The sequence below is a fragment of the Papio anubis genome, chromosome 14 (assembly GCF_008728515.1).
Source record: "Papio anubis isolate 15944 chromosome 14, Panubis1.0, whole genome shotgun sequence".
NCBI lineage: Eukaryota > Metazoa > Chordata > Mammalia > Primates > Cercopithecidae > Papio > Papio anubis.
This window is the reverse complement of record NC_044989.1, coordinates 60,706,748-60,733,370: the sequence shown is the minus strand read 5'-3', so window position 1 is coordinate 60,733,370 and position 26,623 is coordinate 60,706,748. Positions and strand designations below refer to the sequence as shown.

The 26,623-nt window shown below is 44.4% G+C and overlaps 1 long non-coding RNA gene across 1 annotated transcript in view; it reads left to right on the top strand.

Annotated features, from left to right (window-relative positions):
• Positions 1–22,332, top strand: part of LOC110741064 — a 57,525-nt gene extending 35,193 nt beyond the window's left edge. The window contains exon 3 of the long non-coding RNA XR_002516666.2: positions 19,456–22,332. This is a non-coding gene — a long non-coding RNA (uncharacterized LOC110741064). The remainder of the gene's footprint in view (positions 1–19,455) is intronic.
• The last annotated feature ends 4,291 nt before the right edge of the window (positions 22,333–26,623 follow it).

Below are 26,623 nucleotides of genomic sequence, written 5' to 3'. Positions count from 1 at the left end.
TAGTGATAAGATATGGTGATAAACCTCACTGATAAACAAAAAGTGAAACTTAAAACATTAACCACACAAGTTTAGGTGCGGTGGCTCACGCCTGTAATCCCAGCACTTTGAGGGGTGAGGCTGGAGGATCTCTTGAGGTCAGGAGTTTGAGACCAGCCTGGGCAACATGGTGAGACCCTGTTTCTACAAAAAATACACAAATTAGCCAGGTGTGGGGGTGCATGCCTGTGGTCCCAGCTGTCCTAGCTGCTTGGGAGGCTGATGTGGGAGGATTGCTTGGGCCTGCGAGGCAGAAGTTGTAGTGAGCCGATACTGAGCCACCACACTCAAGCCTGGGCAATAGAGTGAGACCTTGTAAAAAAAAAAAAAAAATTAGCCCTACAAAACAACAAAACTCCTATCTCCAAACCCTCTAGTCAAATCCTAGAGAACTGCTGCTTGAGAAGTTCTTACTGAGCTCTCTGGAGTCCACAATCAGGGGTAGAGTCCTGAATCAGATGCCCATACCTGAATCATGGCTCTGACACTGACAAGCAGGTCCCTGAGCCTTTCTGTGTCTTAGTTTTTTTTAACTGTAGGATGGGGATAACAATAGTAGCTATCTCATAGGGTTATTGGGAGGAATAAATGACTTACTAACATAAAATATATTGGCCAGGTGCAGTGGCTCACGCCTGTAATCCCAGCACTTTGGGAGGCCAAGGTAGGCAGATCACTTGAGGTCAGGAGCTCGAGACCAGCCTGGCCAACATGGTGAAACCCCGTCTCTACTAAAAACACAAAAATTAGCCAGATGTGGTGGCAGGCGCCTGTAATCCCAGCTACTTGGGAGGCTGAGGCAGGAGAAATGCTTGAACCCAGGAGGTGGAGGTTGCAGTGAGCTGAGATTGTACCACTGCACTCCAGCCTGGGTGACAAAGCAAGACTGCATCTAGAAAAAAAAAAAAAAAGCCATTATATTTTGGTGGCCAGTGGTGTTTTAATAAAAAAAATCAAACAAATAAAAACACTGTATTAGGGCAGTGCAGTCTTTTGATCACATAATACTTGGATTGCACAAGTTGACCACTGGTATCTTAGGGTCTCTCAGAGTTTTAACCAGTGGACCAGGAATCAGGCAAACAGATAAAAACGTGGAAAACAATGTCTTTTTGTGATTCACCAAGTCTGATTAGCAGTGGGAATGTGCATGGAACAGATCCTGTTTGGTTAAATAATGGAAACCAACATTCTCTTGCATTTGGTAATAATATATTTGAGGTACTGGGGATGAGCAGTTTCTGGTTTGATGGTCTAGGTCTAGATTTCCCCAGCCTTCTCTTTGAACTTGACCTTCAACCGCTGGATCTTGAGCCAGAAAACAGTTGAAAGAACATAGTGGAGACAGCGTGGGATCAAGCATGAAGACCGAGCTATGTGAGTCTGGATCAATCAAAACTTTTGTGAGCCTCAGTTTCTATATCTCTAAAATGAATACCATAAAACTTCCTTCACAGGGCTGTTAGAAGAACTAAATGAGATGATGCTTTTGGAAATGATTAAGGGTAGTGCAAATGTCTATTATTGTTTTGTTTTTGAAATGTATTGGCTCATGTCATTGCTCCTAGAAGGAGGCCCAGACAGGTTCAAACCCTTGCCCAGGATGAAATAGAGGGAGGATGTGACATGCCTTAGGGCTACTGTTGGCTGAGCTTAGCAATCACCTCTCACCCTTGTCCAGCATGTGGGTCTGCTTGCCTTCTGTTAGGGAGCAGACGTGTCTTCGGTCTGAGTTTTCTGCCTGCTTGGCTGAACTGTAAGGATCTTTGCTATGTGTTGGATTAGGGTCCATTTTGTGCTCCATCACTGATTAATTCTGTGACTCAATTAAGTCACGGAGGTCCAGTGTTCTCAAGGATTGGGCAGCTCTGGTTCTACCTGTCTCAAAGAGAATTTGGAAAACAGAGACAACTAAAGGATTCAAAGTAAAAGCACTCCTTTTTAAGTTTTTCCATTCCGGAAGCAGGGTAGCATCATGATTAAGTACACAGACTCCTGGGTCACTGATTGCAGGTCCCTTAGCACTCTGGGCCTCAGGTTTCTCATCTGTAAATTGAGAATAACAATGGTAAACCGGGGTAATTCTAAGGATGAAGTGACTTAATCATGTGAAGGGCTTCATTATAGTTCCTGGTCCGCGTCAGTGCTCTGCAGGTGTTAGCTACCATAGAGTAGGACATATACTGTATCCCCCCTTTGAATGCAAGACTCCTGCAGGAGAAATAGGTGCAGAGAGGATTGGGACCCTTTGGTCCTTGTTTTTCTGTAATATTTTCCTGTAAGTCACTGGCAAGTGGAAAATTGGCCAAGCATTACCAATCTTTGTTAAAAAGTGTGGAAAAAAAGGTGTTTAAAGATAAATCCCCTAAATAACAACCCTTCCCTGACCATCTTTTCCTAGATCCTCAGAAACAGTTTTGTTTTTCTATGAAGCTACAGGGAAAAAGGCCCTTGTGTTTGAGTTAACACATACAATAATTTATTCTGTGCTAGTTGCACCATCACAATGGAAATCTCCTCTCATGTTCTAGAACAGATGGACAAGGTCATGCTACTAGGTTGATCAGTTAGTTCTACTTTTTGTTTATAAAGTTTATCTTCCCAAGTGCTGCAAGAGGCACTGTCTATTCTCTGACCTGCTCTGCAAAGTTTAGTGCAGGCAGGCAGCGTCCCATTTTGCAGAGCAGAAGCCCAAAACCCTGAGGTACGTTTATTGGCCATTTTCACCATGAATACTGATAATGATTGTGTTATTTTGAGATTAGTAAATACAATTTTGGACACTTCTTGCTGGATAGAAGTCCTTCTTGAAGGAACTTGGGAAGGTTTACTAGGAAGGCACACTGGTCGAGGCCCGGTTTTAGAAGGTTCGGTGGATGTTCATTATGATTGTTTGCAGGAAAATTCAATCGATGTGATACTTTGAATATGTCACCCAAAGAATACCAACGTTGACTCCAGACACTTAGGATCTCAGCTCTTTGCTGGAGCTGGGCATTCTTGCTGAGTCCAGAAGGAAAGAAAACAGCCAGGTGAGCAGGGCATCAGGAGCTCCAGGTCTGTGTGGCTGCTGGCTGTGGTGCAGGGCTAAGGGCATGTGCCTTGGGAAGTTTATGCCTGATGCAACAATGAGGTTTCCAAGAAGGCTTTCCATTGCTCTATTATTGTTTATAAAGAAAAGAAAGTTTTTGTTTTTTTTGTTTCCAAACACACACGTAGAATTTGTCCAGTAGAACTCAACACCCTGGGCCAAGGAGGAGGGAAAGGAAAGTCATTTCTTATTGTCTTATTGGTGATCGTAGTTGCGGTTCTGAGACTGGTGTTGTCCAGGGTCTGGCATAGTGCAACATTCTAGGAAGTTGTGGGAACATTTGGTATTAGCCTTGGCATTCAGATCCAGGAGCTGTGTCAATACTGGGGTGGTGACATTCTCTTATCTGTTCACTTAACAAGTTTCCTCCCTACCGCATTTACTCCTCATTCTTTCTAGAAGAGATGCTATTTTCTGAGAGAATGTTTTGAAACATCTGAGGTTCCAGTGGTAGAGGCTGTGGTGGGCAATCCAGATCCCCGCTTCAAGACCAAGGCACCCATTGTCCCAGCTACCCAGGGAGAGTCAGCTGCTGATGGTCCACAGCTGGACTGTCTCTGGAACCAGCCCTGGCAGAAGGAAGTGGCCTTACCCCATCTTACTCCTATTCCTCTGGGGAACCCCGCAGCCAATCAGTTGGCTGAGGAGTAGAAAAGCTGAGCTCCCTTGCTCTAACTTGGGACCACTCAGAAGGGCATCCCACCTCCAGAGCTCCCCAATGGAAGGAGGAAGCCTCTGTTACAACAGCACCCCACTTCAACTCCCTCACCTGCCGCCTCCTCCTTTTCCTTTTCCCTGACAGGGGCTGTTCCTGAGTGTTCTTCAAATTGCTCTGTACCACAGTCTCTGACACAGAGTCTGGTTCCAGGGAATTTGATGTAAAGTAAGTCCCTTGGCACCATGATTAGGGATGAAGCAGTGTCTTTGGTCTCTGACATTTTCTATCTTTTCTAGAAATGTTCCCTTGTCATTTTTTTCCAGCAATGATCTTGGGGGCAGGGACTTTCAAACCCATCTAGGTCAAAATTGTTTACATGCATATATCTGCATGTCATGCAGATGGAAAATCTGAAAGGACGCTCTCTGAGGTGTTCATAGTTATGGTGGGAAAGCAAGTGAAGAGCGAACTCCGATTTTAACTAAATAAACTTCCACATTGTTAAAATAGTATAATGAAAATGAATTAATGCATCACCTGTATAATTACTATTGTTTCTTACATTTTGGCCTATTTTAGAATCTGAGGGTGATCATCTCACCAACCCATGTATCCGCTATCCCCAACCTTGTCGTTTCTTCCTCCCCACCTCCTTCTCATTCTGTGGCGGCTCCGTGCAGCTGGTCCTGAGTGTTGGGATAATGGTGGGGTGAGAGGTGGGAAAGTGAGGATGACCCCCAACCACAGGGGTCAGGGGTCAGCTTCTGCCACTCGCTTATTGAGATGAGTCAAAGTACAACAATAATCTGTACCCCTTGCCACGATAAGTTGGTGAAACCTTCCTATCCCAGTGCTAGAGGAAGTGTTTACTATTTTGTTATAGTTAATAAGAAGGGCTTCCCTTCTTCCTGATGAATTCCACATAGAAGCATGAGGATTTAGTGCAAAGCCAGCACTCTGATGTGGCTCTGTCTTTCCAGATCTTTCAGGGTCCAGAAGACCATGTCTGGTCCCTGATCTACTGATGAGGGATGGTTAGTTAGGAGGAGGGGCCCGTGGATGGCTGTCTTTCTCCCTGAAAATTGGTTTCAGTGTTTAGAGCTACCTCTTTGGTTTTGCAACTTATCTATAATTCAAGGTATCAAGGTCTGACCCTTTTCAGTTGGACAAGCTGTTTTCACTTTGGGGAGATGGAGAGGGGTGAACTTTCATACTCACTCTCTCTCCCGCCCCTCTGTGAGTGCCAGTCTTCTGTTTCTGTCTTTCGGGTAGTGCTGATTACTCAGTGTACAAGATGTGAAAGGACATGCAGGCCACAGACATAAAATCTGTTAAAATCATTAACAATTGAACAGTAACTCCTGAAATGGAAGCCCAGATCCTATACCTTGTTCTAAGAAAAGCTACTCTCCACTGCCGTGCCTCAGTTTACTCATGTGGAACATTGAAGTTACAGCACCGAACAGAGGCTAGAGGGGGTGGGTGTTTGCTAAGTGGGACGTGGGGCTAACCTTTCTGATCTGGCCTACCTCCCTCAGGGGGCTGTTCAAGACTCAATCGGGTTAATGAATGTGGCTGTATAAAGCAGAATGCTTGTAAATATAAGACAGTCATCAAGTTAAAGCAAATATATGGTTTATTTATTCAGATAAATTTATTATTCAGAGAGTATTTATTCAGAGAATTTCAAACCTAAGGAAAAGTTGGAAGACTAGCGCAGTGGACACTTGTACACCACTCACCAACATTCACCAATAAACATTTTGCTATATTCGCTTTACCTCTTTCTCAATCTCTACCTCTCCTTCTCTCCTGTTTACACACACACACACACACACACACACGCACCCCACCAACACATCACACACCACACATACACAAGTTCAGGCTATATTTTCTAAGAATGAGGACATTTTTGTACATAGCCATAATACTATTATCATGTCTCATAAATTTTACATAGACATTATAATGTTATCTAATAAACACTCCATATGCTATATGCTTATTTACTAACTGGTATCAAAAGTCCTTTGTAACCGCTTCCTTTCCTTTCCTTCCCCTCTCTTTCCTTTTCTCTTTCTTCATTTCCTCTCCTTGCCTTATCCTATCTATTAGTCTTTGATTACATCCTTACGTTTTGGTTCACAACGTCCCAGGATCACATTGCTCTATTTTACCCTCAGAGCTGGAATCAGCCATTCTCTCTAAGGAACCCTGGTTCAAGGATCCCTGTCAAAAACAAAACACCTATTAACATGTGGTGGATGTTGGGACATTACACTGTGGGGTGAACACCTGTTATATCTGGATCCTTGTGTCCCTCTCCCCTCCTTGGGAGACAAGTCCTTGGGCTTGCTACTTAAGTACCAGGGAGGCCACAGATGTTGGTGACACCTGGAGACTTTTGGTCAGGTATTTGAGAGATGCAATTTGTTCCATGGAAAAAGGCTCAGTCTGCAGAGCCCTGGCCTTTTCTTGTGTACTCCTCCTGTGGTTGGGAAGTGGGGTGAGGAGAGAGTAGACCACAGAGACAGCTTGTGTTAAAGGGGGAAGAAATTTCTGGAAGTCTTTTTATATCTAAATACTACTACTCCCTGTTATTGATTTCCAAGTCATTGTTTAAGGTCCAGCCCAGTGTTATCTCTTAAAACACCAGTATCATGTCTTTAGATAGCTGGGAAGTCAGTCTCCATCTGCATCTCTGGACCCTGTGGTGGGAGCCTATGAAGAACAACCTGAAGCTTTGCCAGGGCCTTCAGCTATGGGTTTTAACATTGTGCAGAAACAAACTTATAAATTTACATAGGTTTACATAGATTAAATTTACATAAATTTGAAAACTCCCCTTACAGCCTCTGGGAGGACAGCCTTGGAACCTGTGAACACCTCCTGAGCTAGGGATAGTCAGCAGGCCTAGGCCCTGAGGGGCAACCAGGGGTGACAACCAGTGTGTGTTACTCAGCCTTGCTTCCTGGTGCCACTTCAGAGGCATTAATATGTTTCTTCTGAGAACTGTCCTTTGAAAGAACTCCTGGAGTGGAGCTGATTCTGTAAACTTGGTGCTATCTGGAAACCAGAGGACCAAACAAGCAGCCTGTGGAGGCCAGGAACCCTGGGAATGCAACCCAGGTATTAGTTGGAGTGCCCAGGAGAGGCCCCAGGGAGGCGCTGATGAGGTGGGACAGGACGTGACCACCACTGTGAGCTTCTAGGTGGGGGATGGGGTAGGAGAAGCCCCTCCCAGGGGTTGCCCCAAATAGGTGCCTATGCTGAGACCGAGGACCCTGACAGGAAGCCCTTCTATAGAGACAGGATTTTCCATTTTTCTTCTACAAGTGGCTGAAGGAGGAAGTTGGAAAATCAGTTAACGTTTCTCCAGTGCGATCTCTTCACCTACAAAGCTGGGGATTAGATGACTAGTTTTCATGAATAAAAAAATTTAAAAAAAATCAGTAAAATGAGACCTTCTGTGGAAGCCCAATTAGGTAGAAGTGCAGCTGCTCTATTTGAAGAGGAAGTTGGGGCCCCAAAGCCTTCCCAGAAGCCCCTTTTGCCAACCTTCCTCCACCCCTCCGTGGCCCCTGAAAGGAGCTCTGGTTTTCTATAAACAGATTCCATCTGGAATAAAAAACAAAGGTCTGAAAAGTTTTTCTTATTCTAAACATGCAAATACAGGCAGAAAATTGATTATTTGGAATCCTGCGTGGAATGCGCTTGTGAGGGCTGGTGAGGAGGCGCAGGAAGTGCCTTCAGCATCATGTGTTTAGATGGCTGGGCAGGAGGGTCATCGAAGGACCTTGGAATCGTTAGAACTGTTGGCGCTGACCAGGGCTAAGTGGCCCAGAGAAACCCCTGTCCTATGGCTGTGGGTCTTGGCTGTGGGGAGTCAATGGAGCCATAGGGTCCAAGTCTGAATGTGTCCTGAAATGCCTCCTAAAGCCTTCATTGTTTCTGGTCTGCTTAGCACAGGTCTGCGTTAACACTGTGTAGAATGGCTATAGGCTTCCTAGAAAATATGAGCAAGGATGGTAGTTTTGAGACACTCTGTCCTATGTAATTCTTGTTTTAGAAGAGGATTCATTCTATGTTTGCCCAAGATCCATAAAGAGTCTGTGCATACTAGACAAGAACTGACACTTCTGGAAGGTTTTAATTTTCAAAGAACATCTTATGATCTCATTTGATCCTCACAACAAATCAGAAAAACAGGCAGGGTAGGTATTACACTCATTTGCAGATGAACAAACAGAAGCCTAAGGGAGGGTGAGTGGCGTGCTCACACATGGCTGGCACCTGTGAAGCTGGGACTGCATTTTCGATTCTCCAAGCCAGCCCCAGCTCCCCAGTTCTGTGTAGATAGTGGATCAAATGCAGGTGGTTAGAAAAGAGTTTTCTTGCTTTGGCTTTTGTGACGAAGATCAGCCACGGGCATGGTTAAAGGTGGAATTAAGATCCCTTGCCAGCTCCACTAAGTGGCTACTCTAGGCTTCAAATGCCACTGCACATTTTGGGATCCACTGGGGAGAGTAGTGCCCACCCCCACTCCTGCCCAGCCTTCAGTTGTAATTGCTTTTCCTGTAGCTCCCTGGGGCAGCAGGATGTGGCAAGAGTCTACAGACTTGAATGCTACTTCTAACTCTACTGCCAATGGTTCATGTGTCTTGGGCAACTTCATTGACCCTCAGAGGATATTGAACTATAGCAGTGTTTCTCAAAGTGCTATGCTGGGGCCACCTGTGGCAAAAGTGTGTGTGTGTGTGTGTGAGAGAGAGAGAATGTCCTTTGTGTGTGTGTTCCCAGGCTGCTCCCCACATCCACTGAATCAGTCTCTGGGGCTTGGGCACCTTCTCCTTTGGTGATTCAGCAGCACACTCAGGTTTGACGACCACTAGGCTAGAGACTCCCCAAGTATCCTTCCAACTTAATGCCTCCTTTCTGCAATAACCCTCTTCCTTGACTCTGGGTGGGCTGAGATTTCTGTAGTGAAGGGTAGCACTTGATTTAACAGTAGATTTAAAAAGCTGTTTCAGGCGGACTTGCAAAAACCTGAGAGTCCAAGGGGGAAGTTACAGAGTAGGGGGTGCAGGAGTGAGTGTGGAGTGAGAAGGCACCTGGTGCCTGTTTCAGAAATGAAGGTAATTTCCTAAAGTCTGCTCATGCCCAGCCAAAGTATGGGGACTATGTTGCCTCTTATTAAAGACAAAATAAATCACTGTTCCAGGGAGACACTTCTTACCTTTTTTGCTATCCTATGTCTACTTCTCCATGATTCAGGTGTTGACGAGGACTTTCACCTGGGAGAAGAGCTCATTCTTGCTTCCATTTCCCTGGGAAGAACATGGCTGAAATGACTTACTGTACAGACCACAGAAGTGAGACCAAAAGCACTGAGATGAGGAAGAGGTCAGCAAAAGAGTCATATTTTAAAATATGTGCAATACTTATTATAATTGTTCTGTGCACTCCTATGGTGTGTTAAAAGATTTCACACTTTATAAGGTCTGGCTTCCAAGCTGAATATGATATTGTCTTGTACTCAGGTTGCATATAAAAGTGGCTGTAACAGCTTAAAGAGCTAGTCTTAGGAGTAGACTCACAGACCAGTGTTAGATAGTTTATGCTTATGAATTTGAATTTGAATATTTTAATACACCAGGGTTGATAAAGTCATCAAAAGTGTCATGGTAAAAAGCCAATTCCTAGGAGGAGACCATTGTCTTAAAAAATTATTAGCATTTATAGCTTATGTGGGAACATAAGTTCTACTCATCGAAGACTATAGAAGAGGTGGTTTTGTGATACAAAATGTGCTACCTGTACAAATTTAATGTGAAGTCCAAATAGTGTACCTATGTGAGTGGGACACTATGCAGATAACTTTTGGTTATCCAAGGTCTCCTTGTATAATTTAGAAAGTTATTTGTTGTTAGCAAATACTTACAAATTATTTCCAGCTGCCATGAACTAAATTTTAGGTACACTCTTTTCTGTGAGACAGAGAGGTGCTCATTTGGGAATGGATTCTGGCCAAGAAGTATGCATGATCTACTGGAACAATGGGAGGTAACATTTGGAAGAAGAAAATAAAATTGGCTGGGCGGGGTGGCTCACACCTGTAATACACCTGTAATACCAGCACTTTGGAGGGCCAAGGCGGGTGTATCACGAGGACAAGAAATCGAGACAATCCTGGCCAACACGGTGAAACCCCATCTCCACTAAAAATACAAAAAAGTAGCTGGGCGTGGTGGCATGCACCTGTAGTCCCAGCTACTTGGGAGACTGAGGCAGGAGAATCGCTTGAACCCGGGAGGCGGAGGTTGCAGTGGGCGGAGATCACATCACCGCACTCCAGCCTGGCAAAGGAGACTCCATCTCAAACAAAAAAAAAAAAAAAAAAAGAAAAGAAACATTGACCCCCACCCATGTCCTGGGTCTTTTGTTCTCATTCTTCTTAACTCTTCAAAGATCATACACAGCGGATCTCAGGTCAAAGCTGCAAGTTGTTTTAGTATCCTGGGATCTTCTATAGCAGAGCCAAGATTTGAGTTTTTTCTAAACTGGTAGGCTTGTTCTTCCTGGCCTGTATCTCTCTCCCTGTGGCCGTTCCAAGGTCCACCCATGAACAGCCTCATTGCAGCTGCCAAGTCACCAGCCAGCCTATTGGACAACTGGCCTTTATACTGAAGCAGGAGCTTGACATTCCAGCCCTGTTTCCCTGCTGCCGCTGCTGCTTTCTCCCATCCAGTGATACTGAAATAGACTGTTCAGGTGAAATGAAAATATCTAGAAAAAAGCCTATAACTGAGTCAGTGGAAAGCTACTTGGGATGTGCATTAGCTCTGCAAGCAGTAGTGTGGGGAGATACTCATCCTGCCGGGGTAGCTGTCTCCATGTGAAACATCTTAATTTGGGTTTACTATAGTTAGAATATTTTGCATATTACTGTTCTTTATTTAAAAATTATGCCTACTTAAAAAATAATAGTTCTTTAAAGAGTTGCTAGGTTTCCATTTCTTTTTCATCATAAAGACAGAACATTATGGATATTTCAAGAAGTAGAGATAAGGTATAATATCACTCACGATCCCTCACACGATTATTATTTTTGTTTATTTCCTTCCAGCCTTTTAAAAAAATAAGTATGCTTTTATCTAGTTGTAACCACAGTGTCATACTATTTCCAGTTTCTTTTCCCACTTAGCATGTGTCATTTTGCATTTTTCCATGTTACTGTGTGGTCTTTATCCTCCTAATGGCTACATGATGGTCCATGGCTGTGTATCATAATTTACTTAACCGTTTACCTACTGTAATCGTTTTGATTGCTTTCAGTTTCCCACTGTTAAAAGTCATATTGTGATGGGCATATTTGTGCATATTGTTTTTTCCATATTTGTATTATTTGTTGCATTTTTTAAAAAGTGTCATCGAGGAGCCAGGATATTTGCTCAATAGGAGGCATTGCATTTGAAACTAATGGGGAAAAGGTGCTTTATAGAACAATTACAGTGGGAAAATGGGGCATTATTTAACAATGTATTGGGTCTTCACTATTCCATAAGTTGAGGAGAACGTGTAGCATTATGGTATTACCACAGTCATAGGCGTTCAGACACCTTAAAAGTACCTGTGATTCATTCAGAGGGCTTATGGTGTTGTTAGGACTCTTCTGTCCTTCACAACATGCTTACGTGCTTTGGTGCTGGTTGTTATTGCTTTATTACAATTTCACTGCCATATGCAGGTACACAAGAGCCTAATGTGCAAAGGTGTTAAACAGGGCAATCAGAATATTCTTTGGTCAACATCCTCCAGGATATCCTATTTACCTGAACTTCACCTAAGGTGTGGGTTTTTGTGGTTGTAATAGGAATACCATTCTTGTCTTTTTGTTTGTTTGTTTGTTTGTTTTCCCTCAAAATGGAGTCTTGCTCTGTCGCCCAGGCTGGAGTACAATGGCATGATCTAGGCTCACTGGAACCTCCGCCTCCTGGTTTCAAGTGTTTCTGCTGCCTCAGCCTCTCGAGTAGCTAGGATTACAGGCATGGGCCACCATGCCTGGCTAATTTTTTGTATTTTCAGTAAAGACAGGGTTTCACCATGTTGGTCAGGCTGGTCTCGAACTCCTGACCTTGTGATCTGCCCACCTCAGTTTCCCAAAGTGCTGGAATTACAAGCATGAGCTACTGCGCCAGGCCCATTCTTGTCTTCTTTAATGTCAGTAATATGGCACTCAGCGAATGTGCAAATGAAGGCTGTGATCCTCTATTTAATATTTTGGAGGCACTGGATGTATTGGCCACCGGCATGCCAAATATGAGCTTGTAATTACAATGACATTCTCTTTTTTTAAGGTTTGTGAAGGTTTTATTTAATGAAACATGCTTAAGACTAACTAGAACACCTTTCTGTCCCTCATTCTACCTCTTTGTTTTCTCCATTGAACTTCATGACCACAGAGTGAATGTCAAAGGGTGAGTTTTGGGAGGCTGGGAACCAGGGCGCACAGTAGTGGGTCTATGTGAGTTAATAGCAGGGAAGAAAAATCAGCACTGCATGTTTTAAATGGGGGAAAAATCAGGAAAAAGGCATGCATAAAGGATTTATCCTTTCCATGAAACATTGATTAATGAAATCTAGTATAAACGGGTGTCATGCCCTTTAAATATTAGATTTCATTACTTAGTGGATGGTAGGCTTCTGAAAGGGGATACCCTGTCTCTGCTGGCTCTTTATGGACACAAATGTTTCATGCCCTTGCAGTGATCAAAGATTCAAATGCCTTGGGTAACCGAATCATGGGACAGGGTGAAACATTGTGCTGGACAGATGTGTTGTCAGGAAAGGGCTTTGGTGATAAAAGGGACAGCTGCCCTCAGGATGGGGGTGGGGGAGAAAGGAGTCAAGCAAGAGGGAAGGAAGTATGCAAGGGAAGGTGACCCAACCACACGAAGCCAGCCACTTGGGCCCCCAGCTGGGAAACTCCACCAGCTTGCTAGCTCTTCCGGTTCTAGTAGGGCTGGCCAGACATCTGGCCTCTGTTCTAATTAAAGTGGGCAACCAATTTGGTGGCTGCAGTGAAGAAAGCGGCAGTGAAATCTTGATGGCTGCAGGGTCATAATAAGGCCCCATACAACTTTCCAAGACTAAGGCATTGCCAAATTATTTCCATCTCCTAGGGGCCATTCAGTCCAATTCTGCTTAGATTTACTGAGCACCACCTATATAGAAAGCCCACATCCCGGCTCCAGGAAGCCACTACCTGTTGGGGAAGGCACATGAGGAGACTTTGGTGTAAAAGAAATGAATTAAAGACCATGATAGAGGCACATACAGGGTTCTGTAGGAATGTAACAGGGAAATAATTCATTCCTATTGAGAGAATCTGGGAAAGCTTCCTGGTGGGGTTGGCGTTTGCTCTGAACTGTGAATTCTGAAGTTTGATTCTAGGCAAACATTCTGGAGGATGAGAGGCAAATTTGTCTCTCATGAGGAGAGAGGCAAATTTTCTGAATGGAATTTCTGGAATTTGTCCTCTATGGGAGTGAGATAAGATCATTCTAGTATAGTCACAGAATGCCCCACATTTCATGGGTGGAAGCTCAGGCCCTGTGGCCCCTAAGACTAGGACTTGCACAAATAAACGAGCTGGGAGCCTAGCTTTTCACCTGACTTGAATTGTTGGAGAAGGATCAGGTTGGCCCCTCAGTATCTGGCTTATGTTTATGCTCCAAATGGTGCATATGGTAACCTGTTACTATCAGGAATAATTAAGCCGCAATATACCCAAGTTATCTCCCGCTAGGTAGTTAACCTGCACTTGGCTCTGTTGGTGGCACTGGCGGCAGGCAGAGTGAGGGCTGCCCACCTCCATGGAAATGAGCCAGCTGGAGCCCATTTGTTAACCATTTCCTTCCCTTTGGTGCCCCTCCTCCATCCCTCTCCATTCGTCCTCCATCCACCTCTTCCTTAAGGCCTTTCCAAGTACCAAAAGAATGGCTGGCAGGACTGTGCCAGGAATCAAAAAACTCCCTGATTTTATCTTTGTTACTGAAGGCGAAAATGATCTGCTATGTATGTTTTATAAGAAAATGTGTTTTGTTTATAGTTCTACAGCCAGCCCTCCCTTTCCGCCCCCTAATAAGCTCATGTCAGAACTCTGAAGTCAGTTTGCCATAATGGTAGCCTAAAGGACATATTTTGTAAAAATGAAAAATGAACATATTATTTATATATCAATAGTGTAAAAAGCATTGATCAATGCAAGCAGCCTGTTGTTTTGTTTCTCTGCTTCCCCTCCAAACCTCCTTCGCCATCTCCTTCTTCCCCCTCCCTTCTTGCCCCAGGTGCCCACGACACTTCTACTATTTAGAGAGGGAGTTCTAGCCTGTCCTGGTCAGTTTGTGCTGGGATTCGGTCTTTAATATGGAGCCTTCAACGGCTGAGCCTCCAAAATGACTCTCTGACAGCCAGCCATTAATTACCATCATCCGCGTCTAATTCATTCATCCCTCTCCCTCTCATGTAGAGGGACAGCTAGGGCTGAGGGCACTCAGGGAAATGTAGGCACGATTCCATGTTCTTTATGCAGAGAGGGCTGCCGGAGACTTTGTTGGATGCAGGGGCTTTAATTGAATTGGCTTGCCAATAAAGCTGTTGTCATTCAGTAAGTGAATTTGTTGTACTACTCGAAGCACAGCTGCTGCAGACAGCCCGGAATTTCCTGAAGGCAAGCCAGGCCCTCGGCTCGCCTGGGTTCTGCCTTTTCCGTTGATCCTGAAGGCCATGAAGAGCGTTCCCCTTCAGGGCTTGGTTTTGGCACTGATTTGGATGCCTTTGAGGAGCACAGGCAGGCTGGGATTCAGCAGGACCCTGGAGAGCCTGTGGGGTGTGACCCTAGGGGTTTATAGGGAAGGAGTGTTAGGGGTGGTAGCTATCAGGCAGGAAAGGCCTACCTACCACAATTGGGTATTTTTTCAATGCCCGGAAAGACGCTGCCCTCAGCTCCATCAAGCTAGTCATAAGAGAATATCACTTCCCATTGTAAAAAAAGAAATTGAGAATATGACAGTTAATATATTTGTAGGGCCTTGTTTAAGAGGTCAAGTGGTATTGAGAAAATGCAGCAGCATTAGAACTGGCATTTGTTACTAGGAGATTGTTGGGCCAGAAATGCTCTACTGCTCCCCACAGTTTATAAAACACAACAAGATTGGCAGGTTGCATGATTTATGATGGCTTTAAAGTAACATCAAGATTAAGGAAAGTTTTTCAAGGGACTGCAGGCCATTTTTATTTTCTGCATCCACGCACATGAGTGTAGTGGGCTCAAGTGAGTAAGAACAAGTGTGGGAGGCAGATTTTCATGTTTCTGGTGGTGTCCTTACACTTTAAAATAGATGGGGATTGCTCACTGAGCTCTTCATTCAAGGGATTTTCCCCCTTGTAATTTGGAATGATCTGAGCAGTGCTTGAGCCTTTTCAGGGAGCCTACTGTCCAATTGCAGTGGAGGGTTCACAGAACACAGGGATCCCTGGTCTACCTTCAATTAGTCAGGACTAGAGGATTTCCCAGCTCTTTACACCTGTTCTCCAGGGTCTGTCTACCTTTTGGCTGTTTTGTTGTCTCCTTTACCAGGAGGCTGGAGAAAAAGGACCCTGTAAGTCAAACGTAGTTTTTGTTTGAACCCTAAAATTCTGGCAGCCCAGAAGCTCTTTAAAAGAAGTCTCTGTATTGGCCCCATTCATTTTTTTTTTTTTTTTTGATCCAGGGTCTTGCTCTGTTGCCCAAGCTGAAGTGCAGTAGCGCAATCATGGCTCACTGCAGCCTTCACCTCACAGGCTCAAATGATCCTCCCACCCAGCCTCCCAAGTAGCTAGGACTACAGGCATGTGCCACCATAACTGGCTAATTTAAAAAATTTTGAACAGACTGGGTCTTCCTTTGTTACCCAGGCTAGTCTTGAACTCCTCAACTCCTGATCCTCCTGCCTTGGCCTCCCAAAGTGCTGGTATTACAGGCATGAGCCACTGTGCCCAGCCTTGGCTCTGTTTTTGATATGGCAAGTGAGAGTTGGTTCCCTACATCACACATGTAGTTTGAAGCTTATAAGGAAAAAAAATGGTGGAAACGCAGGTGAGAGAGGCTTTGGGACTTGGTATCAACATGAATATCTAGCTGGTGTGTGAGAGAGTGATGTATGTGTAGGTGCTCGTGTGTGTGTGTGTGTGTGTGTGTGTGTATTTTTGAGAGAGAGGTTTGCTTCAATGCCTAACTTTGGCATGAAATAGAGAAAATGATGCTCCTTACTCTAATAAGTAAACCTTTCGACCATACTTTTTGCTAGGTACAATCACATCTTTGTAAACTCTTCCCACAAATCAAATCGTGACAGAAGATGTGGCCGTGGAAACAAAATAATTACTGTTTTGTTTCAAGAAGGTGGACTGAACCACAACTTGAGTGGAAGGTCCATCATCTGAAGTTTCGGGCTTGTACTAGTACTAGTTTTTTTTCCCCCCAAAATGGTTAATTTTTTTTTTTGTGAGATGGAGTCTTGCTCTGTTGCCCAGTGGCACAATCTCGGCTCACTGCAACCTCCGCCTCCCGGGTTCAAGTGATTCTCCTGCATCAGCCGCCTGAGTAGCTGGGATTACAGGCGCGTGCCACCATGCCCGGCTAATTTTTTGTATTTTTAGTAGAGATGGGGTTTCACCGTGTTAGCCAGGATGGTCTCCATCCCCTGACCTCGTGATCCGCCCACCTTGGCTTCCCAAAGTGCTGGGATTACAGGCGTGAGCCACCACGCGCGGCCCCTATCTTCTCCTCTTCCTGTGTTTTCTGTTCTCTTTCTTCTGGGCTTTGTATTCTTCCTACTGTTCCCAACTCCTCCTTCCTGGCCTCCCAGGTCCTCCCTGGCCTCCTGACTTCCCCTTTCTTTCATATCTCTTTCCCTCTTGGTTTCATCATATATCAAACTATCTAATATTAAAATTTTACTTGTCTTATCTTTACACACATGATTTCATTAACCTGCTTCTGCAAGTGATTATTCTTCCTCCCTTTGCCTGGTGAGGTTTGTGTAGCTGTTCCTCTTTGAGGAGGCCTCCATGACTCTGGCGATTTGCCCCGAGACACTACTTTCCACCAACTACCATGTTGGGTGGAAGAGGCAGATCCAGTTTTTAACTTTCTAAAGCAATAAATTCAGGAAACCTCAGCTGAGGCCAACTCATAATATCATTCATTTTAGTTTCTGCTTTTCATAATTGAGTGCCTTTTTGTACTTCTCTTTGTTTTTTTTTTTAAGATGGAGTTTTGCTCTTGTTGCCCAGGCTGGAGTGCAATGGCACGATCTTGGCTCACCGCAACCTACGCCTCCCAGGTTCAAGTGATTCTCCTGCCTCGACCTCCCTAGTAGCTGGGATTACAGACATCCGCCACCACGCCTGGCTAATTTTGTACTTTTAGTAGCGACAGGGTTTCTCCATGTTGGTCAGGCTGGTTTGTGCTTCCCTTTGATAAGTGGATTTAACATCTCCATGTGAACTGGAAACACTAAGTTGGTGGTAGTCCCTTGAGGATTTTGTGTCTTGCTCTGACACCTTCAGTGACTTTATCAGAATGTAGATGTATTAAGGGATCAAGGAGTTGGGCTTATGTGCATGAAGTTCTCAAGGTGTTTGGAGAGCCTGTTCCTAAGCCAAGTTCTGATGGTCCCTAGGGGAGAAAACTTTTCACATGCCAAATGAACACAGTTTGGTGGAAAAGTTCATGACAAGCCAACATAATACTTTAATCATTTTCTAGCAGTGACTCAGTGGTTATGGAAAATGACTATGGGAAAAATACCAAAAAATTCTTCTTTTCTGTCTTCCCCTACTTTGGTAAGCGTTCTTTTCACTTCTCCTTCCAAGATTCAGAATTCTACTTTCGTTCCCTTGTTGATTTTCTTCTCGAACTGGGGAGTGTCAAGTGAGGTGGTGGTATGCTGGGTGAACCCTGGGCTGTGGGATAAACATGGCAACTTTCATGGAGCATTTATTTTACTTAACAATTTTTGAGGAAAATGTAGTTAATGGAAAGATCATCCACATGATGGAGTCAAATGCAACATTGGCATTAATGTTAAAAGCAGGAAATTTCAAACTTTTGTTGTTGTTGTGGTGTTATTGTTGCTTTTTTGTTTTTTTTGAGCCAGAGTCTCACGCTGTCACCCAGGCTGGAGTGCATGGAGTGCAGTGGTGCTACCTCAGTTCACTGCAACCTCCATCTCCTGGGTTCAAGTGATTCTCCTGCCTCAGCCTCCTGAGTAACTTGGATTACAGGCACCCACTGCCATGCATGGCTAATTTTTGTATTTTTAGTAGAGACGGGCTTTTGCCATGTTGGCCAGGCTGGTCTCGAACTCCTGACCTCAGGTGATCTGCCTGCCTTGGCCTCCCAAAGTGCTGGGATTACAGGCGTGAACCATGGCCTCAGCCAAAGGAAACTTCAAACTTCTGCTTGAGGTTCTCCAGTTCAGCCCCCATCTCACAGTCTCCAGAAGTAGGATTCTGCTCTTCAAAGGGGTGGGGAGGTGCATGACCCTCGAACCAATTACTCTAGTGGATTTCTTATCAGAGCTGACACAGATTATTTGTCTGAGAGTGAATCTTAACATCCTTGGAGCATGGATCTTACTACATCTATAATGTCAACTTTAGTCATCCCTACTAAAGGCATTAGATATTTGCAGTTGCGTTATCTGCAATGTAGGAAGGGCAAAAGGCTTGGGTCGATTTTAATTCTTCTTAGTTTATGAAAATGTCTGGAGTACATATAGGCAACCCAGAGTCATTTGGGGACTTGTTATTTGTGTGTGGATTATCTCCGCTTCTTATGTTCTACGTTTCCATTTATCTGCTTTTGGACATTTCTTCACTCATTAGGTTATTTGTGATGAATCAAATCCCAATACACAATCCCAGATCAGGCTCAAGGGAGATATGCAGAGTATGTGCTCTTGGTGAAGGCCTCCTGATTTCCACAGGACTTTGACCCCATTCTCGATGTGAAACTCCTTTTCTCGTTGAATCTGCTGCACCATGCATGGGTCTCAGGACTGCCTTAACCCTCCGGCTCAAAGCCAGCCTCAAAGCAGTCTAGTAGTCCTGTTAGTCCTTAGCCCCACACTCTGACCTTGGTCTGTCAAGTTTCCCTTTTGGAACAAGAGCAAGCCCAGATCCTCAGGGAAGAGCAGGCAAAGAGGAAATTTCTCCTGAGGCCAGAGAAGACTTGATCCAAGATGCCCACTCTTGGCCAACCCTCAAAGGTAGTGGTCCCAGGTACATCTTGTCCCTCCATGGCAAGTGGATACTAAGCGAGAAGTATGAATAGATGAAACCCCAAAGAGCACCCTGAAGCAGGCACCCACACTTCCTCACCCTTCTCTCCTCACAGTCAGAAGCTTGGGGGTGGGAGACGGGGAAGAATTAGGGTAGCAAGGCAGGCGTGTGGGGGGCAGGGTTGGAGGGAAGTTTAATGTTCGGAAGTGTCAAGTTTCTCCCCACGGCTGGAGTGTGAGACTAACATTTTGCCCCTACCAAAGGAAGGCCATGCCTGAGAGAGACAATGATATTACATGCAATGCTTCTTTCTTTTCTTTTTTTTGGTTCTTAGGTGTGAAAAAACGGCTTTGTGGTGGTGGAAGATGAATTGTCGTCTCAAAGGGGCAGAGGACTACCTGTGCGCTTCCCTGACATGGAGTCTGAAACCGGTGTTTGCACAGTCCTTGAGGAGAGGGTTTGCTCAGGAAATTAACAGTGTGAACAAGACTGCAGGAGGGACCATTTACCTACCTGAGAACAAACTGTTTTCTAGCTCTTTAGCAGCACCACTTACACACAATTTTCATGTGCTAATGGCAAGTGATTATTACCTAGTTAGTGAATCTACTTGGAAGACATAAAATAGCCTTTACTATCCCCTGGTTGAGACAACTCGCTAACTCAGACTGGGCGCTCTGAATTAGAGAGGTGTGACAGGCGTGTTCTCTCGGATTTTTGGCATTGAGCATGCACGCATGTGAGCAGGGTGCCATTTCTTCAGAAGAAAAATAAATGACGACATTCTGTTTTGGGGCTTGAAACTGCATGACTGAAAACATAAAGGTGACAACTGTGATATGCTTTTTTTAATGAGGGCAGAGATGTCAAGAGAAACCAGCCTTCTAGGAACAAAACAATACTCTGTCAGGTGCAGTGGACTTAAGACCTTTTTCTCTCTTGGAATAATGTCCTTAAAAATAACCAAATTTTCCATTCAATAGAAAAATGTTCATCCCTTCCTCCCCATCAATATGAATTGTTGTCATGGAGCATGGGGCACTAGCAAGCCATATTGATTTTGGAAATTAAAATGGGAATGTTGAAGAGCGTTTTCAAAGAATTATATGGGATTTTAGCCATCTGAATGGCTTTCTTTTTAGGGTCAGTGAGAGTATTCTGGCTAAAATGTAGCCCATTGCTTTAGAAATAGTTTCCTTAATGTCTTTCCTGTCGCCCCTGCTGGGTCTGTGCAGGAAATGTAAACCAACATACAATATGTGTGTTTATTTTCATGTCCCATTTTATGGGAAATTGGATGGGGTATTCCACTGAGGCTTCAGCTACGATGTGTTGACAATATAGGGGGAGTAGGGCAGACTATTGCTGAAAAGAGTTTACAAGGGAAGAAGGGGGTTCTATAACCTTTGAGACCTATGGGGAAGAGCCAGGCCTGCCAGTGAGAGCTCCGTTACTCAGGGACCAGAGGGAGGCGTTCAGTAATGAAACCGGCTGGTGAGTTGCTCATCCATTAAATGACATCCTCACCAGCCAGCCCCAGTTTCCAGCACAGTTGGGATGTTGTGCCACACCTCATCTTGTGGGATGTTATGTCTGATACTGTGTGGTCTTCCTGCCTCTGCTGGCCACAGGAAACTCAGGCTACCAAACACCCAATCCAAAGTCCATAGGGGTCACTAACTGGGTGGGGGGCAGAATTACCCGGAGGACCCCTGCAGGACTGCAGAGGTTAGAGATTGTCAAACCAGTCATATCCTGGCCATGTGCAGGTGGTGGTGAAACTGAACCTTTTCCTGGGATCCTACTGGAAAAGCAATTTAAAAAGTGTCTGGGTAGCACGGGGCCTGCTCAGGGAGTGTGGGTCCATGTATTTCCTGTAAAATGTTTGAAATCTCAGTGTTAGGCCCATCTGTAAGACAGCAGTAGGTGTCAGTGGGAATGCAAGTTTTTCCTGCAGAAGAAAAAAGTTAGTATGTTTGCATTTTAAGCTCATAAACAGCTGCAGCCTGGACCTTCATGGCAAGCACGTTGGGGCTGGAGGAGCTGAGTGCTGCTGTTTGCCGGTGCACCGTGGCAGTTTCCAAGTTGTAGACGGAAATACTGTCTAAATCTCCAATTTCAGTAGGACTTTATTTTGTGTTTCTAAACAAGGAAATTAAGGAGTGTCAAATTAATTTTGTAGTCCTGGTCATTTTTTAATTCCAGTTGGCCAGCTCAGCCTGGATTTGTGCAAATACTGATTCCAGAAAATAGTCAAAGTATTAAACTTGGTAAATAAATGTGTTTATCTTTCAAATAGATTCAAGATGAAATACCCAGCACTTCTCCAGGGCATTTCTGTCCCTGCCTGTTCATTTTAGCAGCTTGACCAAACTAATTCCCTTCCCTTAGTGTAATATTTAAATGGACTTCTGGCATCTGATACATTGCCTGCTGCTCCAACTCCCTAAGAAAGTCATTTAAATAGATTTTGACTATCTTGCATCTACTATAAAGCCAATCAACTAAAATTCCTGGTCACTTCTCTCTAATTTTAGATGAGCCATGTGGAATTATTGGCTTTTGAGAAAATTCATCTTATCAGAGCTGAAAGTTTTGGATTTAATTTTTAACTATCTTTTTTTTTTCTTTCCTAGCAAGAAAAATAAATGAAAAGACAAATAAGAAAGTGTTGCCATACAAAGTTAGCGAGCTGTCAGAGAGATATCACTACTAAACAAAAGTCCACATTAAACTTTTGGGGGAAGATTCTCACCCCGCCTTCCCTCAACTCCCAGCCTTTGCTCCATTCCGCTCATGCCCAATCTGAGAAAAGAAAAGAAGCAAGTTTGACAGGTAACCTGCCTTCCAGGAATTTGCAATCCAGTTGAAAAGACAAGCTCTACCCATTCAGAGGATGGCTTATGTGATTTGAGTTTTCTGCTGGGCACAGGATGAGGGATGCAGAGAGGAAGGGGGAAAATGGATCCTTATGTATCTGCTGGGGACCAGGACTTGGGGGTATTATAATAAGTTGGTCTGAAGGAATAGCAAGAGGTGGGTATGTGAAAAGCAAGGGAGGAGATGCTGATAACAGCATAGAGATGGCAAATATAAGGGGGAAAGTGGCCACAAAAGTGAGAAATGGAAGGCCAGGCGCAGTGGCTCACACCTGTAATCCCAGTACTTTGGGAGGCCGAGGTGGGTGGATTACAAGGTCAAGAGATTGAGACCATCCTGGCCAACATGGTGAAACCCTGTCTCTACTAAAAAAATACAAAAATTAGCTGGGTGTGGGGACGCACACCTTTAGTCCCAGCTACTCAGTAGGCTGAGGCAGGAGGATTGCTTGAACCCTGGAGGCGAGGGTTGCAGTGAGCCAAAATCACGCCACTGCACTCCAGCCTGGCGACAGAGTGAGACTCCATCTCAAAAAGAAAAAGAAAAAAAAAAAAAAGAGTAAGCAATGGAGAGCAGCAGGTGGAGTTGGAGGACAGGGACTTGGCCAGTCTGACTGCATCCCCAGACAGAGAGGGGATCCTATGGAGAGTGTGGGGCTATAGTAGGGAGGTGTGGAGTGTCGGGCCAAGGAGTTTAGATTTTTCGCTGTAGCCAGTGGGATGGGGTTGTCATGAGATGTGATAGAGGACACAGAAGCCTGAGGCAGAGGCTCCTGTTCTCCACACTCTGGGACTCGGGTGGTGTTTATGTTAAATCATGACATGAGTCACCAGAAGGAGAGCCACCCAGATGCTGGAGGGCAGAGCATCTCTCTGAGTTGGGAGTAGGGAGAGAACGCTGAAGACCGGAGTTGGCTGGGAAGGTGTCTTGGAAGACGAGGATTTTTGCCAGGTGAGAGGGAGTAATAGGAAAGTTATGGCATTTTGAACCATCTTCTACCACAGGAAGATGATTATTAAAGCAGCACTAGACCCTACCTTGGCTGTCAAGTTGCATGAATAAAAATACACTTGTCACCAAATTTACTTCCTGTTCCCTTTCTTCCTGTTTAAAATAGTAATTGATGCTTTCATTTTTTAAAACAGATGTTCTCAATTTTTCAGCATGTTGTGGGGTTGCAGAGTATGTGTGGGGCAGCAGCTGGCGATAACATCTTTTATTTTTTAATTTTCTGGCTGTGGATTGGAGTTAGAATCAGGATTTAGAAATGGGGAAGCCGTGGCTTGTGGCCTGCGTCCTGACATCTTACATTACATCTCAGGTAGCAGTTTGTCCTTATGAATCAAACCTGCCATGCTACTGACAAATAGGAGGTATTTTTATATTATGTAAGTTATACCTGCTTGCGGTAAAACAAAACCAAACCAGAAGGTTTCCTTTTCTCCTAATTTGTCTCTCCAGAGGAAACCGCTGTTAACAGTTTGGTTTATATCCTTTCAGTCTTTTTTCCTTTGCAAATAATAACAGTGGTAAGAACTAACCTTTACTGGGGAATCTGGACATGCCAGACACAATTCTAAGTGCTTTACATATATGAACTTGTTTAGTCCCTGTGCCGGTCCTCTGAGGCAAGTATAACTGTTTTCCCCATTTGACAGATAAGGAAACTGGGATGTTAAGTAATTTTCTGGAGCTCACATAGGTAGTAGGCAGTGAAGCCAGGATCAATATCCAAGTGTTCTGAGTCCTAAATCTGTGCTCTTAGTTATAACTTTATGCTGCTGCCATGAATATGTATAGTGCATATACATATTACTACCTAGTTCTTAAAAAGATGAAATCATAGTATATGTGTTGTTCTGTGGTTTGCTTTTTTGATAAACATTATAATGGGGACATTTTCCCATTTCAGTATATATAAATTTAATTCTTTTTAAAATGTGCCTACAATTATACTGATGTAGCATCATTTTCAAAACCGATACTCTTCCTGCTAGCCATCTGAGCTCGCTCCAGATTTTTGCTATTATAAACAATATTACAGTGAACATTTCAACAATAGCAGTAGCAACAACTACCATTAATCCTGAATAATGTGCTTACTGTGGGTGGGGTCCTATTCTAAACCTTTTCCATGTAGAAACTCATTTAAACATACATCTTTATATAAGTGGGCTTGTGTTTCTATAGGCTAGATGCTTGGAAGAGGGATTGGTAGGTTAGAGGCCAAGTGCATTTAAAATTTTGATTGCAATTTTTCCTCCCCAAACAGGCAAGTATTTATTAAGTGTCAACTCTAAATGCAACACTCTCTTAGGCATTCGTTGGAATGCACAGACACATTAGATAGGGGCCCTCCCAGAGGTTTACAAGAGTGGAGAGACAAGCTGGTGCAAGTCGCCAGGTGATGAAAACAGTCATTCCACAAGGCAAGGCTGGTGGCATATGCTGGGAGCACTACAGGTGTGTAGAGAGCAGGGAGGTCTGTGAGGGGTGGAAGGTATCAGGGGGAGCTTCAGAGAGGAACTGGGGCCGAATGAGGCTTGGAAGGATAGAAAGATGGAGGGAAGGGGTGGGAGAGCAATCCTGGGGAAGGGCCAAGAAGAACGAGGCTTAGGCGGGAGGTGGTGTAGTTGAAGAATGAGACAGTGAGTCTGTGGGATTGCCGTCTTGACTGAAGCAAAGAGCGTGTTTTGGGAACTGGTCAGCCAGCCGATCATCAAGAGAAGAGTAGAATAAGAGTAGAAATGGACATTCACCTGTCACATGACTAAATTGCTTAACACAAATAAAAGCTAATCAATTAACAAATAAAGCAAATCAATTAGCTTTACAAATGAAGCTAATCAGTTTCTAAACTGTGTGCTATTCTTCTTCCTTGACATAAGAATCTTTGACCTGCAACAGGTTTGAATTTAGAATTTTCCCCTCCATGGATTATGGCACTGGAGGGTGCTGAATTATATCTCCCTGTCAGTGCCAACAGAAAGAGAAGAGGGCTTGTGATAATCAGGTATATTTGCCCGAGTCACTTGGATAAGCTTTTCTCCTCCGACAATGCTGAAGCACGCGGTGCTGGTGTAGCTGTTTTCAAGAGCAGGAAATCACAGCCCAGAGAAGGTGAGCAGGTGCCCTGTTCACACAGAGCTTGGAGCTTCTAATCTCTGACCTGAAGTGAGACATTGAAATAGAAACCTTTCTCTTCCTCCTCCCTCCTTACCCTACCCCCAGCCAAAAAAGAAAGAAATGCAGGTGCATTTAACTTTGCCTGTAACTTTCTGTTCTGCAATGAAAATGGCCTCCCATGTTTTTGTTTCACAAGCACAATTAAAAGTCTAATTTCAAAGCTACAATAGGGAAGCAAGGGCGATGGTAAGAAACCCAGAACTTGATGCAAATAATTGAGCCATTTTTAATTTGTTCGGTGTGATCAGGTAGGGGGAAATTCTATATTTAAATATAACCAACCACCTTGAACCTTGTATGGAAGTAACTGTGTAAGAAATGTTCGGTAACGCATTGCTGAAGTTGTAAAATATGTACCTCCCAAAACAAGGATATTCAAAAGTTAAGTTTCTCACGGTGATGTTAACACATCCGCATCACATTGCACATGCTGTACAATTCTGCATCATAAAAAATGGATTTACAAGCTTAACTACTACTCGGGAATATTACATGTGTGGAATGTGGCTGGGTTAATGTCACTGTGAGACCCTTAGCTGTAGCCAAGGAGGTTTCCTGAGCCTCATCTGGGGCCAGGCGGGGGCAGACTGGAGAAAGCCGCTGCTGCCTGGGCCTGCAACTTTGCCTAATGAACAAAACCCACCATTTTGGCCTCAAGGATCTTGAGCTCCACAAGCCACAAATCACAACGAGGAAGAAATCAAGCATTAAGGTTTTTCCCGGATTATTATCGACCAGAACGGTCTGGAAATTATAGGATCTTTCTAAATGTCGGCAGGGGCCTCCGTGAGGTCCAGCAACACAGTGGTGTTTGCTTTTACTGCTGCTATTTCTCCATTTCTGGTTTTACTTACTCTGAAACCTCTCCACACCAGAGCTGGTGTGAGAGCTGCTGTCACCTGGCCTTTCCCAGAGCTGGAGGGAGTCCCTGGGGGATGAGTTGGGAGGCAGGTGATGCTTGTAGACTGGGGTGTGAGTTTTACTCCAGTCCAAAATGGCCCTGGGATAAATTACACATGTCCGAACATATCCATAGAAGAGGAGTTGAGTGGAAATAGGCTTCAGAGGCAACCAAGGAGGGAAAAAGGCAAGGACTGTGTGTGTGTGTGTGTGTGTGTTGCTGTGATGATGGGAGGGAGGGAGGATGCAAGGTAGGACTTACAGGTCCTAGCCAGTTGCGCTCTGCCTGGTCCGTGAGGCAGTGTGGAGTCCACCAAAACGACACTCAAGCCTGATGCCAGTTCCGGGAGCCCCGTTGGCAACTCTGCCACCTTACACTCCTCTCCCTATGGAACTGCCTGGGGGTGCTGGCATGGGGTCACGAGGGATGTCAGACAGGAGAAACAAGCATTTCAAGAAGCATGTGGTTTGCTTCGCTGTCCTTTGGGGGATGGAACTGGAATCAGTCAACCAGCAAGTTGATTGTTATTGCACAC